Below are 17,273 nucleotides of genomic sequence, written 5' to 3' on the forward strand. Positions count from 1 at the left end.
ATAATATAGGTAAGCCGTTCAATGCCTGATGCACAGTTTCTTGACAAAATGATGATTGTAATAATTATTTCCTTTATTCCTCAGGATCACTCTGTCAGAATGGGATTACTTATTCTATTTCACAGAGAGTCAGAGATGTAACCCTCTGCTTTGGGGGGTTTAGAAAAGACAGAGAAAAGGCTTTTTCCTGGAACCACTGTAAGCTTTGATGTCTTCTGCTCTCTTGCTGTTGGGCTTTCTGGCCTCCTGAATTCTTGGCTACCATAAGCTGAGTGCTCACCCATGTCCCAGGGGACACATTAAGCTCTCTGCAAACTTTAGCATTCGTTAGCATATCACTAGCTGTTATAACAAGCAAGACCCTGAGAGCATATGGTTTAAATACTGTAAAGTTTATTTTGTCTTCTGGTAAAGTCCAGAATGGGTGTTCCTGATTGATGGGAAGGTCTCCTCCAAGCGGTGAGTCAGAGACCCAAGGCTCCTTACGTATTGGGGTCTGTCACTTGTAGCATGTGGCTGTGGAAGCCTCTCTCCTCTCCACCCAGGAGCAGAAGGGGAAAGAGCACGGAGGTTTCCGTGTGCCAGGTGAAGAAGTGGCTCACATTCCACTGGCCGGGACTCAGTCAGATGGCTCATCCTAAAGACAAGAGACTGAAATGTAGACTAGCCACGTGCAGAAGAGAACATGGGCTTGGTAAAGAGTTAGCCAGTCTCTATCACACATCATCATTGTATTTTATTCTTTTTTTTTGGTCTTTCTAGGGCCACACTCGAGGCATATGGAGGTTTCCAGGCTAAGGGTTGAATCGGAGCTGTAGCTGCGGGCCTGCACCACAGCCACAGCAATGCCAGATCCGAGCTGTGTCTGTGACCTACACCAGATCCTTAACTCACTGCGCAAGGGCAGGGATCGAACCTGCGTCCTCATGGATGCTAGTCGGATTCATTTCCACTGTGCCACATTGGGAACTCCCTCGATTTTATTCTTATAAAAATTGTGCCAGTACCCGCGGGAGAGATGGCACTTTCTGCCTGAGCCAGAACCTTGTTATGAACTCCTTTTCAGCCTTCCAGTATCTACCTGTCCCTTCAATCCTGATGATCTCAACGGAACCTCCTTTCTTCCTTCCTCCCCCACCCAAATTCCCCTGTTCTTTTTTTTTTTTTTTTTTTTTTTTTTGTCTTTTTGCCTTTTCTAGGGCCACTCCCGTGGCATATGGAGGTTCCCAGGCTAGGGGTCGAATCGGAGCTGTAGCCACCAGCCTACGCCAGAGCCACAGCAACGCTGGATCGTTAACCCACTGAGCAAGGGCAGGGACCGAACCCGCAACCTCATGGTTCCTAGTCGGATTCGTTAACCACTGCGCCACGATGGGAACTCCCCCTGTTCTAATTATTTCTTATAGGGTGCCAGATTTTTTTTACAGATGAGACTCAGTGCATCTGTAAAGAGTTTTCTGCACTATATCTTAAGGTAGATAGTGAGGGCTATTCTGTAACAATAGACAACACTTACTGAATGCTGATGATGTACCGGAAAAATTCTAAGCATTTTACACATTTAATCTTCACAACCATTTGCAAGGTAGGTTCTAGAAGAATCCCATTTTATGCCTGAGAAAACTGAAACTCAGAGAGGTTAAATAACTTGTCTGGGGTCACCCAGGAGTGGAGCCAGAATTGGAATCCTGCCAGTCTGGCTGCAGACTCTGCGCTGTTGACGATATTATTATTGGGCAATATTGTGGGTCAGACTCAGAGCTAAATACTCCATTGGATAAATTACAAGCTTTTGAGGAGGAGATGATGGTCCTTGTTCTCACTTTACGTATGAGGCGCTCAAAGCTCATAGGGGTTACGTGACCTGCCCAAGGTCACACATGCACTAGGTGACAGGTCTGAATGAGATCAAAGCCTAAACCGCTACCTATTAGATTCTAAGAACAATAAATACCATGGGGTCACAATCATGTTTTCATTTTCCAGTGGAAGTAGAAGGAATTATTTTAAAGGATGAGAAGGCGGAGGGTCAGTATGTGTCGTTTTGGGTGGTTCGTGTATATTTCAGAGAGGAGAGAAAGCACCACGGCAGTGGAAGGGGACTCTGTTTTGCTGACTATGACAAGGAATCTTGGTTTCTTCTTAGTCCCACTCACGTTCCTGTACCCAGGAGCCTGCACTGCTTGCAAGAAAACTTGTTAGCATTCGACATAACCGTGTTTGAGTCCCAGATTTGCCCTCGATCTTGAACAAGACTGAACCTCGCTGAGTCTTATTTTATTTTTAAAACAGTGAAAGTAGTGTCTGTCTGCATTTTATGTATGAGAGTGTTCTTTACAGAGTCTGGCACACAGTAGGTGCTTAACAAGTGGTTGCTCTTGTTTGTGCGCCAGCTGAAGGGTGGGGTATCTGGCTCGTTACTGCAGAACAGAAGATGGACCAAGAGCAGAGGTGCCATTCTCAGGTGAGATACAGAACAGTCCTCCTCTAAAGATGAGGAAATTGAGGCTAAGGGGCAGGGGGATGACCTTCCTAAGGTCACACGGCCAGTTAGTGGCAGCTGCAGGATTCCTGGCCCCCAAATCTTTTCACGGCTTAGCCTCAAGCAACAGCCTTTTGGCTCCATGCTTTGTAGATCTTTGATAGTTTGAATGACAATCCTGGGGCCTCCAAGAACTGCTCTGATCCACAGAATCCCTTGCCGAAAGATAAATAGCGACTGAGCCTTCTGCAGTGAGTTGGAGCTAATTCTCCCTTTTTTTTTTTTCAAGGCCTGCAGTTAACAGCACTGCCTCAGATAGAGAGCCATGCCTGGGAGCTGGACTCTGGGGACCCACCAGCTACATGGGGTTAAAATCCTCACCTGTCCAGTTCCCCTTGGCTCTCAGATGCCTTCAAGGTCGTCTCAGTCTGGAAGCTGAATGACCCTGTTGCCTGGTATGGCCTAACAAGGCTGATGTTCTTCCGAGACAGGTCTGCCCACTTACACTGCCCAGCCTCCCTTCTCTGTCCCTCTGGCATCGCCATGCCCTCATCCTCAGCCTCATCCTCCCTGACTGGGGCCCTGCGTGGCCTCCCACCTGGCCCCCTCCAACTCCCTGTCCACACAGAAGCCAAAATCGATTTTCTTGCCATGTTACTCACCTGTCTAACACTTTTAGTTTTTCTCTGCCAACAGAACAAAACTCTGCACTCACTGGTTGGGCCTATGATTCTCACCCATCACAGTCTAAGCCCTGCCTGCCCTCTGCCCCACGGAAAATTCCCTGCTGGCCCCGTTCCCTCCACATGCCCTGCACGTTCCCAGCTCCAGGCTTAGGAGGCCCTGCTCACTGGAAAGTAACAAAAGCCCTCCTTTCAAGATGCCAGGTCTGAGAACATGGCAAAGTGTGGTTCCTCTCTGTGGACCTAGCTTGCAGGCTACCACTCCGCAGCTCTCCAGGCCCCATAGGGCTGGCCAGGGCCTGGGCCGCTGAGTTTAAGCAGGCCCAAACTCAGCCATGGTGCATGCAGCGCCTCCGGGCCTGACAATCTATTTGTTATTAGAGTAATAAATAAACAAGTTGCTTGTCAGCACGGGGATTGGCACGAGTGCCTTAGAAGATAAATGCTGCCTCTGAAATAGACAAATATTTAGCATCCTCCAGACGAAGTTGTCAGCCCTGCTAAAGGCCTCCGGGGCTTAGAATTAAAGTGAACGTTAAGATTTTTTTTTAACCTAATGGAAACAGAGCAGCGTACTTCTTCATAAAAAAGAACGTGCAGTTGCCTGTGCTTGAGTGCCTACTGTGTGCTGGGGCTTTCCAGCATGCTCACTACAACCCTTTGGGGTGGGGATCCGGAACTCCATGTCTCAGATAAAGAAACCGAGGCTTGGATGAGTGCAGTGACTTGCTAAAGGCCACACAGCTGGTGGTGGTCAAGTTGGAATTTGAACCTGACCCCTAGCCCAGGCTTTGGGTTGGAGTTTCCTGTGGCCAGTATGTCGGGATTGTTAGCCCAGTGGGAGGAGCAGACAGCAGGAAGACGGGTTCTTTCCCTGTGGACGCTGGGCTCACTTTTGCTTCATGGAATAGACAGATGAGGCTCAGGAGGGCTGAGGTGGTCACAGGAGGATGGAGGAAGCTGAGCTGTGAGAGTGCAGCACGTCAGAACTGGGAGAGGCTCGAGTTCCTTGTACAGATGGAGACCAAGTTCTGGCCCAGCCCTGACGCATTAGCTTCTGCTGTGTGTACGGGAAGCCAGTGATGTGGGCCCTCCTTTTACAGATCAAGAAACTAAGGCTTGGAAAACTGGTGACGTGTCCCAAACTACAAGGCTCCAGCGGATTCCCAGCTGGAGCATCTCCAGATTGTATAGGTAGAGTGAGTGGGGCACCTACCTGCCAGACTGCCGAGGTTCAGTCCTGGTTCTGTCAGTTATTAGCTGCATGACCTTGAGCAAGTTACTTAGCTCTTTGTGCTTCTCTTTCCTTGTCTGTAAAATGGACATAGCAATCACTTAACTTGTAGGGTCGTTAGCACAAAAAGGTATGTATAAAGGACTTAGATTGTGTCTGACACATAGCAAACTATTTGTAAATATTATTTACTAATTATTATAAATGTTAGCGGGAGTTCCCATTGCAGCTCAGCAGTAACAAACCTGACTAGCATCTGTGAGGAAGCGGGTTTGATCCCTGGCCCCACTCAGTGGGTTAAGGATCTGGCATTGCTGTGAGCTGTGGTGTAAGCCACAGATGTGGCTTGGATCTGGCGTTGCTGTGGCTGTGGCATAGGCTGGCAGCCATAGCTCCAATTTGACCCCTAGCCTGGGAACCTCCATATGCCGCCGGTGTGGCCCTAAAAAGTAAAAAAAAAAATTGAGTAATTATTATCATTGTTGAGTTGTTTGTGTGTGTCATGCATTCAGCAACATTTCTAAGTATCTGAAGCAGATGCTATCAGTGCCCACCCACACACGCCAGCATTTCCCATGCCTGAGCACAGCGGGCAGGCCAGGAGTACCAGGGTGGTAATATCCCACTTCCCCCAGAGCAGCGCTCAGGCAGTGAGGGATGGAGCTGGTGGATAAATACCCCAACTCCCTCACCCCTCAGATGGGATAATTCTGAGACAAGAATTCTATACTGGCTCCACCGTTAGATTCTACTTACTCGTGGAGGTCACTTGCTTAAACACGCATCCTTTCTTGGTGCGTTCCCTGCCCTGCCTCTCTTCCCAAGGTCCCTTCTAGTGCGTTTATACTATCTGTACTTGACTCCTAATTTTAGAATCTGCGTCTGGGGAAACCCAAACTAAGACAGTTCCTAATGTGTATCAGATCCCTTGCTTGGGCCTGGGGTGGGTGAAGTGGAGGTGGGGAGTTGGGGGGAATTTCTGGCAGAGGGAGCATGTCTGCAAAGGTACAGAGATGTGAACAAGCCGTGCTTGGCAAATGGCCAGGAGTGCAGGGTGGCTGGGCCAGAGGGCTTATCACCTTCTAACAGGACTTTCAGTTTGGCCATTTTGGGGACAAGTTTAAGAAAGTCCCTCAGATGGTCATGCAGGAGACTCTGCCCAGACAATAGCCTCCATTTAGTATTTAAGGGCCTCTCCACAAAGGGTGGGGTGTCTATCTGCATTTTTTTCTAGAAGTCTCCAAAGGCGTTCATCAGCTTAAGGTTGGTTTTAAGTAGTTGAATTTCATTAGAAAGCACCAGTGATTGCTGATGACCCCCCCTGCGGAAGGTTCAACCTAGAAGCTGTGAAGGCAGCTGAATGTTCTCTGGAGCTGGCCCCAGCAGGCGGTTCATCTCAGATCAAGAAATGGCCTCTTCTCTCCTCAAAGAGTCTGGCCTTTTCCTCTTCCTGAATAAAGCTTTCCTTTCCTTGTGTTGCTCCCCCAAGCAGCACCCCTTCCACACACATGCTACAGCGCTTCTCATTCCTTTGCAGTTCTTTTTAGATGGACACTTTTTCTTATCCAGTTCAGCAAACAGTCCCTGAGTTCGCACTTGAGCCAGACCCTGGGGACCCAGAAAGGCTTCAGAGGTAGGTCTTTGCCCCAGGGAATCTCGCACTTTGGCCATGGAGATGGACTTGTAAACTGACAGTAGCTTATATGGTATGGAAGGTGTCACAATGGAAAGTCAGAGGAAGAGATTAGTCAAATCGAGGGAATAGGTCACGGAAAGCATCTCAGAGCCAATTAAGTCCAGGCAGGTTTTAATTTTTTTTTTATTTTTAGGACCACATCCACTGCATATGGAGGTTCCCAGGCTAGGGGTTGAATTGGAGCTACAGCTGCTGGCCTACACCACAGCCACAGCAGCATGGGATCCAAGTCACATATGTGACCTATACTACAGCTCACAGCAACTCTGGATCCCTGACCTACTGAGCAAGGCCAGGGATCAAACCCGCATCCTCATGGATACTAGCTGGATTTGTTTCTTCTGAGCCACAATGGGAACTCCCAAGGCAGGGTTTTAAGGATGCTGAAGAGTTGGGTACTGCATTTTCTTTTTCCGTCTTTTTGTCTTTTTAGGGCTGCACGCATGGCATAGGGAGGTTCCCAGGCTAGGGGTTCAATCAGAGCTGTAGCCACCAGCCTATGCAGAGCCACATGGGATCGGAGCTGCATTTGCGACCTGCACCATAGCTCATGGCAACACCAGATCCTTAACCCACGTGAGTGTGGCCAGGGATCAAACCCGCATCCTCATGGATGCTAGTCGAGTTTGTTAACCACTGAGCCATGACAAGAACTCCGGGTAGTGCATTTTCTTGATCAGGTGTGTGCCTTCCTACAAGAATGAGCTTCTGGCTCTACCAAACTTTTAGCTTCTTGCTCTAGCTCACACCCCTCTACAGCAAGATACACTCAGGTTCTATCTCCGTCCTCAGCCACACCAGGAGTCTCACCTCTTCCTGGTGGGGAGCAGGATGTAACTGAAAGCCTGGACCTAGGACCAGCACTGGCCCTCTCTACCTCCACTTTGCGGTTGAATTCCTGAGCTGGAGCTCCCCTCCCAACCTTGTGAACTCTGTGGCTCCTTTAGTTTCCCCAATGAGATACTCGTATTCCAACTGTCTCCTATTTAGAAAGGATTCTCCCCGCCAGCCCTTCATCCTGGGTTTAGATAACCTTTATTTCCTCTTCTAGTTTGGAACTCTTACCTGAGCATCAGTTTCTAAGTTCCCTTTACTGTTTCTCCCAAGGTTCTTGGAGCCCCACTGAAGAAAGTTTTCTGCTATCCCAGGATTCCAAAGTGGAGATGCAGCTTAGGTCTCCTTGGTGATACCCACTGGGCTTCAAGTGGAAAGCAGCATAACTTGGCACATACAGGCTTTACCCTTTGAGAGGTATCAATTTTGATCTAGGTCAGCCCTTTCTTTGCCATCTGACCTTAGGCAAGATACTAACATCTCTGAGCTTCAGTATCCTCTGGTGCAGAATAGAGACGTAATAACCTACCTCACAACAAGAATGACATCTAAAAAGTAAGCTTAGTGCCTTTCAGAGAGGCAGGAGGAAAAGCTGACTTCATGCCTGTTGTCAACATGCAAATAGCTATCTTGGTGTGGCCTGGAACACTCCCTACAGAGATGGCGCATCCCATGTCACCTGTTTTGTTGCTTTGCTGTCTCTCCCCTCTAGACCGTGAGATCCGTGATAGATTCCAGATCCATCGTCTGATTTATTTCATCCTCTCAATATCAGATGGGCCCCGAGGTCTGGAATGATGTGGAAGGGCGTGGTCACACCATCAGGCAGTGTCTGCGTGAGCCTTTAGATCTGGGACTGGCTGAGCCCGTGCTACCAGTCTGCTAAGTCCATTTTGTTGTAGCCTGGGGGATGCTGGAACATTCTGATAGACAGTTCTAAAGCTGCTGAATATTTCAGTCAACCAGCCTGGCTCCAATCACAGCTTCTCTCCACTAACGAATTCACAATTTGTGATAATTCAGAATTTGTGAACTGGCCTAAAACTTATCTTTGCATTTTCCATGAAAATCCTTAACAAAGGTAAACATTTCCGAAGAAACAAATTGCGATGGGGATGTTTAATTGATACGAAATGTATTAACGTGATGTGCCCATGGCAAAGATTCATGTTCATTCACAGAAATAGTCACTCTAAGCATGAGTTTGATGAGCAGCAGAACATGCCACTTTTGGAGATGTATTTCCTTGCTTTTATTCCTATAATTCATACTTTGAGTCTCTAAGATTCTCTGTAACCAGCCACACTAATTCTGCTTATTTCTTTTTCTTGTGTTTTCGTATTGGGATAGCCTCTGCCTCTGCCACTTGTCCTACCAGTACTCATACAGAAGATGAGGGCAAAGGGGAAGGGAAGGCATCCTGGAGGCCAGTCCTAGACCCCACGCTGACTGTGTGTGTTCTTGGATAAGTCATTTAACCTCTCCGAGTATTTAAATGGCATTCAAGTCTCTCTTTACTTTGGCCTCAGCTCCCACTTATATTCCACACATTCCCTAAACTTTCCAGTGAAACAGGCTCACTTCTCTTTCCAGGAATGTGCCCAAGGCTCACTTACTTCCTCATTCACCAGGATTTTCTTCCTTTCGATGCCATTAAAATCCCATGTATCTTTCAAGACTCAGATGAGAGACTGTTTTCTTCATAAAGTGTTCTTCCCAGATGGCTATGAGCCTCCCCACCATCTCTTTAGAGGCTCTTAGTCATATCCTACCTGGCAAAAGAGTTCTTTTAATCACGTCTTTTTTCCTATTAATGAGTGTAAGCTCTTTGAAGGCAAAGCTAATATCTCCTCTGTCCTCACAAATCCATACCGTGGACTTGAGGTGAAGAGCTATAAATGAGGAATCTAGAATTCACACTTGGGGGTTCTGCCTGCAAAATCCTTGCTCTGCCTCCCTATGGAATGGATGGAATAACCTCAGTTTCCATGGCTTTAAAAGTGCAGATAATATTCTCTGCCTTGTGTTACCTGTAAGGATGAATCACCAACTCTGACGTTCTATCGTTCTCAGAGGGTTATGGAGTGGCTCTGGCTTTCTTGGGTGAGCAGGCTGAAAATTCAGCAGGAATTCAGTAGCATATCTATGAACTTCACCATGGAGCCCACAGCCGGATCTTAGGGATGTCCAGGCTTGAGACTGGCCCTCTCTTGTTACCGGGCATGGGAGCTGGGTGGGGCTCTGAGACTGTGTAGGGGCGCTGATGCTGGTTCACAGCCAACCTTCTTATATCTCAGCACTCACTTCTTCAACCTCTGCACCATCCAATATCCATCCAAGAAACATAAGTTGACCCCTTGTATGTATCATGCCTGGAGCTAGGCCCTGGCAATACAAAACCCTCAACCAGATACTGTCTTTGCCCTTCGAGGGGAGGCAGACATGTGAACAGAAAATGATCACCCTAGGAGACATATTATGGTAAGGGGTGGCCCAGAGGCCGTGGTGGCCCAGAGAAAGGAGCCCAGGGGTTCTGAGAGACCATACTTCCTGCCTCTTGGTCTCTCTGGGCTGTGGAGGACATTAACTCACTCTGAGATCTTAGATCACATTTACTCTCTGTCCCTGGCTTTCATTTTTCACACAGCAAAGCATCTGGGCTCCATCGTTTTCCTAGATCTTGTCCCACAATATTTACCTCTCGATGCTTACTGTGCTCATGCTGATAGGCGCCGTCCCAGTCTTCCTCATAGCATCCACATTTCTTGAGAAGGTGGAGGCCTCCGCAGAGCTCCAAACCCCATTAGGTGGAAGCTTGGGCATTGGGAAGTTGACTCTTGGGCTTCCAGGCCTTCTGTTGGTGTCTCAGTCAGTGGTGGATATGGCCAGGCCTGCCCTGGGCACAGTGCCTGCCTTCCCGCTAAGTCACGGGAGAGGCTGCTGCCCATGAACATTGTGCCAGGACCTGAGGGTGTAGTAGTGAGCAAAAAACAAATGCAGGGCTTACCTTCTTGGAGTTCACATTCCAATTGGGGAGCAAGTATTGCTACAACAGTCACATGAATGAATGCATAATTATATCCTCAGATAAGGGCTTGAGAGCAAGAAACATGGTTCCAGGAGAACAAGTATAATAAAGATTGAAAAATGCCAATGAATTTAGTAGCATGAGGTCATTATTGAGAGGTGTTTTGTCAGAGTGATGCATCTAGAAGCCACACCGAAAGGGGCCGAGGAGTAAGTTGGAAGAAAGGAAGTGGAGGTGGTCAGTGCAGATAAGTTTTAATCAGTAAACACTGAACGAGCTGGAAGGAAACTTAGGAGACTTTCATGGCAGTCATTTTCAAAAAAGATAATGAAGGGCTTCACAGATACCATCTCTGTCATCCTTAGAACAATCTTGTGATATGGGCAAGTCAGGTTTTATTTCCATTTGACAGATGAGAAAAATTGAGATCCAGAAATGTTTTGTCTTGAGCAGAATGTTAGCAGCAGAGCCAGGCCTGGAACTTAAGTGCCCAGAATCCCAGCCCTCCTTCTGCTGTTCAAAGGCTGGCTGTTTGGAGGTTGTCTGAATGTGGATGGTTTTCACCACACTTAAGGTTTCTTTATTACCTCCTTCTTCAGTCCTCAGAGCTCAAATATTCAGGACCATGGTCAGCACCCAGACAGCCTCTACCTACAGTAAGTGTAGCGCCTCAGCCCACGAGATCAGCACTGCCTTTGTAAGCTGGTTTTCTCACCAGCAGGTTCTGTGAGAGGTACCAGGGATATGGGACTGGAAAACTGCCTTAGACGGTGCCCACCGTCTAGGATGAAGAAGATATGGACACAGATAACCATAACAAAGTGTGAGCTCAAAGAAGGCTTCCTGGAGGAGGCCGAACCTGAGCTGAATCTTAAAGAGAAAAACTGGCAGTGAGGAGCCATGGAGGGTTTTTTTGTTTTGTTTTGTTTTTTGTCTTTTTGCCTTTTCTAGGGCCGCTCCCCTGGCATATGGAGATTCCCAGGCTAGGGGTCAAATCCGAGCTGTAGCCACCAGCCTACACCACAGCCACAGCAACACGGGATCCGAGCCGCATCTGTGACCTACACCACAGCTCACAGCAACGCTGGATCCTTAACCCACTGAGTGAGGCCAGGGATGGAACCCACAACCTCATGGTTCCTAGTCGGATTCTTTAACTGAGCCATGACGGGAACTCTGTTTTTTTTTTTTTGTCTTTCCATGGAGGGGTTTTAAGCAAGGGCATCATCGTCATATGTGTGTTTTAGAAATATCCCTCTGCAATATGAGAGTAAAGGAGGGTGCAAGAGAGAAGGGACAGGGGCTGACTCAGGAGACTATAAGAATATGAAAGTTTCCCCAAGCACATTCTAAAAGGCACAGCCAGGTTATCATCTTACTTGCAAGAATAGATGGGTTTTATATCTTTCTTTTTGGCATTGTCAAAATTCACCAGTTTGACCAGCTGAAGCTGACACTGTGAAAGAATTGCATTGCTGATATGTCGGGGCCAGGTGGGGGAAATAGAAATTTGGAGAAAGGGAGAGGGACAAGAATTTGGTTGAATAGTCACTATGCATCAGCACCATGCTAAGTGCTTTTCACATTCTCATTTAATTCTTCCAACAACCTGTAAAATAATGGGGCCCTAGTTTTTATTAAGTTAAACTGAGGATCAGAGAGATTTATTAACTGTAGCCCAAGGCCACGCACAAAATAAAAGGAAGAGGCAGGACTCGAACCCAAGTCGGCATGGCCCCAAACTCCTCACATTCCCTCCTGCACATGCTGTTTCAGTGGAGGAGGTGGTGGAGACCCAGCTGACAAAGGAAGAGAATAATGGCTCCTGGGCACCACTTCTACAGCCTCCTGTTCACACATGAAGGCATAATCACATTGTATCTTCTTTTCTCAGCTCCCAAATCCAACAGCATCGCAAGGCCACAGATGGACCCAGGACTGGAGACATACAAGTTCCCTCCTGGCTGGAGTTCCCATTGTGGCTCTGTGGTTAACAAATCCGACTAGGAACCATGAGGTTGCAGTTCAATCCCTGGCCTTGCTCAGTGGGTTAAGGATCCGGCGTTGCCGTGAGCTGTGGTATAGGTCGCAGACGCGGCTCGCATCCTGCATTGCTGTGGCTGTGGTGTAGGCTGGTGGCTACAGCTCTGATTCGACTCCTAGCCTGGGAACCTCCCTATGCCATGGGAGTGGCCCCTCCTGGCTAGGTGGGTTTTGCTTTCTCCTGTCACTCCGTAGTGCCCCCCTGTCATGCAAGAAAAAGTGCTTCTGTGTTCAGGGATAAGAAAACGAGGGTTTTCACCTTGGTACCAATTACCTGGTTTGACACCCCTAAGGTGCCCTTGGTCCCCAAGTTTTGGCGGCTGTGCCATTCTCTCTGGGCCTTTTGCGGCGGCTGTGGCGGCGTCTGCCGCAGAGCCTGAGGAAGCTTTATGGAGATGGTCACACTCCAGTGCCCAGCCTACTTGTTGGAAGTTTCCAGAAATATTGCACTGCAGACATTTTCCACGCCGTTATGCTAATGGAATCAGGAAAAATCAATTGTCCTTAAGGAACAGGGGAATGAGACGTGCTGTAAATGCCACGGGATGAGTGATTGGTTGATTGCTTGCTGGCGATCTGAGCGCGTCTCATCCCTGCATTATTCTGATGAATTTTTATGGCATGCCTCCTCTCTTGCTCCCTCTCCCCACCCCCACCCCCTGAGCTGTGGAAGAAGGTTTATGGCTTGCAGCTTCTCCGTTGATTGAATGCAGCTGGCATTGTTGCAGCAGAGGACAAATAGGTACATTTGCTTTACAGGCTGAGAAAAGTAGGTTTGGAGAAATTGCACCTCTATATCCCTCTGCAACAAAGGCACCTTTAAAAATGCAGATATTTTTTATGAAATGACTCTACTCTCCTTCTCCGTTGTCCCTCATCTTCCCATCAGAGGAAAGGGCAAAACAAAAACAAAACAACAACAACAACAACAACAAAACCCACCAAAAAACATTAGGAGAAAGAAAGATATGGCTTGCAATTCTGCAGAAATCCGGTTTCTCATTCTTATCACAAAGGAAGCTAACGAAGGCATTTCATTAGTATTCATTTGAGGCCGATGTGATTTCCTCCTTTTTGCTAACACAAAAATAAATAAATAAACAGTCCAGCCATGTCTGGGAAACTGCCGACGAGGCGACTTGGAGCAGAGGTCGGCATTTTCTGGAATGAGTGTGCACTGCATTCAGCAAGGTGGCCAAGAAAATGGATCCAGCTCATATAAGGGCCATCTGGGGCAGGGAAGAGACGGGGCTTAGACGGAGACGAGTCCCTTGAGTTTCCAAGCTGGCGTCCAGCTTGGCCATGGAGGTTGATGGATTGGGGAATGCAAGCAAGCTGGGACTGTTGTTTTCTATGGGGCGTTTGCTGCGGTTCTGGCTGCTGGTCCTGAGGCGGGGGTGCCTCACACCTGGTCAGGGCACTGGGGAGCCAATTCTATTGTTTGTTCTTTCTTGTTTCCTCCTCAAGGGCAGAAACCCTGTAGAGGATTGGAAAATCCTGTCGGGTGAAAATCTAGGAGTGTTTGGCTGGGAAGAGGGGATTTGGGGACATAGCTGTTTTCTTCATCCATCCAAAGGGGCATTGTGGACAGAGGAGTGGGCTTATGGCATTGGGGTCCAAAGGGCTAAACTAGGATTTGTGGGTGGAAGTGAGAGAGGCCGGGGTATCCATTAGATTTGAGATCAAATTTTGGATCCAGCATTTTCCGGGTGTGCCCATAGGCAAGTTGTTAACATCTCTGAGCCTCAGCATCCACATTTGTATAATGAAGTAAATTAGAAAAAAGCCCAATCCCTTTATTAGTTTCAAGCTACTGTCAGGTGCCGTCATGAGCAGTGCTGGGAAGGGGGCATTAATGGCTCCCTTGCAGAGAAGAGAAAATCCAAATTCAGAGAGGTGACGAGTCGCACAATCTCTGGAAAGCAGGCCCCTGATCTCTGAGGCAGAAGCTCTTTCTTCTCCCAGTTGGGGGCCTCCTGCTTCTCTGCTTCTCAGGCTCCTGTGAGGAGGAGACCAGATCGACAAGTAGAAAGCTCTTTGTTCTCCGATAAAAATTCTTACCCAGTTGGCCTCAAATACTCATTTGACATATTTCCATCTCGCTCCTGGGCTGTTTGTTCCCAGAGGGCAGAATCCCTCCGTACCCTCCGTGCTTAGTTCCAATGGCTCAGTGATTCCTGACTTGCCGTAACCTGCCGTGTTTTTTGATACTTCCCAACTGTGGCCTGTGCTGTTGCCCTTTCGTGGAATTTTCTCCCTTGCCTTTTTCTTTTGGCCAAGTCTCTCCCATCTTTCAACTCTGGGAAGCCCCCCTGGAGACCACACAGGCCTTTGTTCTCTCTGCGCTCTTGTTGGCTCCCTGTGCAGATGTTCATAGAACCGTGACTGTGATGGTGACAAAAAAAGGCATGGGCATCATGAAGTCAGGGTTACCTGGGTTCAAATTCTGCTACTGATGTGCAGACATGAGCGAGTTTCCCAGACTCACGGAGCATCTCTTTCCTCATCGGTTGGTGGGGACGGTAGTAGTGCCCGCCTCAAAGGCTGTTCGGAGGAGTCAGTGAGAACGATTTGTAAAGTACTTTGCTCAGTGCCTGACACACAGATGATCTGGAACAATTCAAAATGAATGAATGAATAAAGCTTATTTCCAGTTGGCCAGAAATCTTGATAGAGAAGACTGAAGACACAATTCTTTCAGTTCCCTCACTCCTGTTCTTATTCCCCTAGCTTTCCGCTCTCTCTGCATGTCCCATGAGTAATAATTAATCCCCAGAGTTCCCGTCGTGGCTCAGTGGTTAATGAATCCAACTGGGAACCATGAGGTTGTGGGTTTGATCCCTGGCCTCGCTCAGTGGGTTAAGGATCCAGTGTTGCTGTGAGCTGTGGTGTAGGTTGCAGTTGTGGCTGGGATCCTGTGTTGCTGTGGCTCTGGTGTAGGCCGGCTACTACAGTTCGGATTCGACGCCTAGAACCTCCATGTGCTGTGGGAGCGGCCCTAGAAAAGGCAAAAAGACAAAAAAAAAAAAAAAAAAAAAAAATTAATCCCACAATATGTCAGGCAGTTAGTGGCAGGCCCAGTACAGAACCAGGGTCTCTGAGGCCCTAGTCTTTTTCACTGTCCCCTCTCCAACCAGCACTGGCAGCTGGTCAAGGCCCAGGGTCCCATCTCCCTTCCCTGTCTCCCTAGCATTGCCTCTCAGGCCCCACTGTGGGTGGTCCATGAAGCGTTGTGACAGGAGGGTCATGGGGCCCAAAGGCAGGGAGATCTAGAGTCTGGTTCAACCCTGGCCTGCCTTCGTGACCCCGAAGCCCTCTGTTTGTCATAAATCACGGGTGATAGTATTTCCTTCCAGACCGACTGCACCAGGCTATTGTCAAAGAGAGGGAGGGGAGGAGGAAGAGGAGGGCACTTTGTTGGCTGTTATGCATCCAGGAATTAAAATGATTGCTGCGGTTGCTGTTGTCCTTGTTGTTATGGCCTCTCCAAATAAAAAAAAGTCCCCACAGTCAGGGTCCCAGAGCCAGTCTCTTAGAGGAGATGGCTCTGCCCTTGAAAGCCACTTTCTCAGTCTGGCGTTTCCTGTGGGTAATTTGAAACTGGGGCTCAGAGAACTGAACTCCAGTTAATGGTTTTCAATAAAGAATTAAGTGCTGCTCGTCAGGCTGGCGCTGGGGCCCAGCTTCCCGGAAGGGAGGAGAGGGCTGGGGGCGGGGGTGGGAGCAGTTGCATGCGTTTAGGGATGCGTTTGCATTTTCTGGTCAGTTAGGCAGCTTGATGAAAAAGGGATAAGATCAGGCCCCAGCAGCCAGAGGGCAGAGTGGAAGGGGGGGTGGCCAGAGAGACCCAGACCCCGTACTGGGCAGGCTGCAGGGAGGGAGGAATGGTCTCTGCCATTAGAGCTGGATCAGCTGTTTCCACAAAAAGCCTGTCTGTTGGGCACCTGGCAAGTGCCCCTTCCCCTCGGGAAGGCACGCTGAAGCCTTTTCCTGCTAGTGCTGCCTCCCACATCAGACATCACTTTGGTCACAACCACAGCCCTTGCCGCAGGCTTTCTGCATAAAATAACTCCTTAAAGCTTCATCTACAACCCTGAGGGATTGCTAAGATTTTCATTACTCTTGTTGTGCAGATGAGGAAACTGAGGTACAGAGAGGTTAGTCACTTGCCCAAGGTCACACAGCTTCTGAGTGCCAGATCTGAGCTTCAAGCCCATATGGGCTGGTGCCAAAGGCTAAGCTGTATGGCCACTGTATTGTATAGTATCACCTGCTGTTCCCTGCTAGGGCCTCTGAATCACCTTTCTTTCCAGCCCATGAAGTTGGCAGAGGAGGGTCATTTGTTCTATCTCAGATAAGGAGACTGAAGGTCGAGGAGGTGTGCCTGAGCAAAGGCGACCAGAGAGGGAGAGGTAAAGAAGGCGTCCAGACATGGGGAGGCAAGTAGAAAAGCCCCGTAAGAAGGGTATTTGTACTAAGTACCAACAAGCCTTGATATAGTCATACCCTCTGACCTCTGATTTCTATTTCTGGGAGTCTGCCCTAAGGAAATAATCCCACTACAAGAAAACCATTTTAAGTAAAAGAAAGAAGAGTGATTATTTATAATAGCAAGTCATTGGAAGTAGTTTAGGTACCCAACCCTGGGAAATGGTTAAATAAAATTTGGTATTTAAGCCTGATTTGACAGTGTGCAGCCATGAAAAATAATGGTTTTGAAGGCAACATAGTTACCTGGAAAATGCTTATGCGATGATGTTAAAGAAAAAAGTAAGATAAAATTTTATGAATAATAAAATCCCAAGTATATAGCAAGCATACAGGAGCTGAGCAAAATAAAAGCTCCTGTGTTAGGATGATGAAATTGTAAGCACTCTCCCTCTGATTGTCCAACTTTCTATAATGGGCTGCTTAAGTACAAATAAATTGGTAAACTTAGTCCAGGATGTTATTGGATGACCTTGGAAAGGGTACCTCTTCTCTCTTTGCTTCAGTTTCCTAATCAATAAAATGTAGATAAAACCCGCTTCTTCTCAGGATGGCTTATATTTAATGAGATTATAGATATACTATACCTAGCAAGTGCCTGCGCATCGTAGGACTAAGTGAAATCAGTTACTCCCTTGAGGGTTCTTCCATTTCTCACATGCTTTCTTCTAACTTACTGAGGTTTGCACAGTGAAGATGGGACGGCCAGATCCAAATCTGAATTCTAGAGATGGAGTCTCCTCAGAGTCAGGGGGAGACATGTTGCTCCCCCATCCCCTACCACC

General features: G+C 47.9%; 1 long non-coding RNA gene across 2 annotated transcripts in view; it reads left to right on the forward strand.

Moving 5' to 3' along the window:
* Nucleotides 1-17,273, forward strand: part of LOC110261422 (uncharacterized) — a 154,670-nt gene that overhangs the window by 43,819 nt on the left and 93,578 nt on the right. The window contains exons 3-4 of one of the 2 annotated variants that reach the window (XR_014808373.1): nt 5,937-6,032; nt 7,203-10,087. The exons of the other annotated variant lie outside the window; for it this stretch is intronic. This is a non-coding gene — a long non-coding RNA (uncharacterized LOC110261422). Of the gene's footprint in view, nt 1-5,936; nt 6,033-7,202; nt 10,088-17,273 lie in introns of those variants that run through there. 2 annotated transcript variants of the gene reach the window in all.

This window comes from Sus scrofa, chromosome 6 (assembly GCF_054392235.1).
Source record: "Sus scrofa isolate SSC_HxYL_T2T_F1_AM1 chromosome 6, Sscrofa_HxYL_maternal_Yorkshire_Landrace_v2.0, whole genome shotgun sequence".
Taxonomy (NCBI): Eukaryota; Metazoa; Chordata; class Mammalia; order Artiodactyla; family Suidae; genus Sus; species Sus scrofa.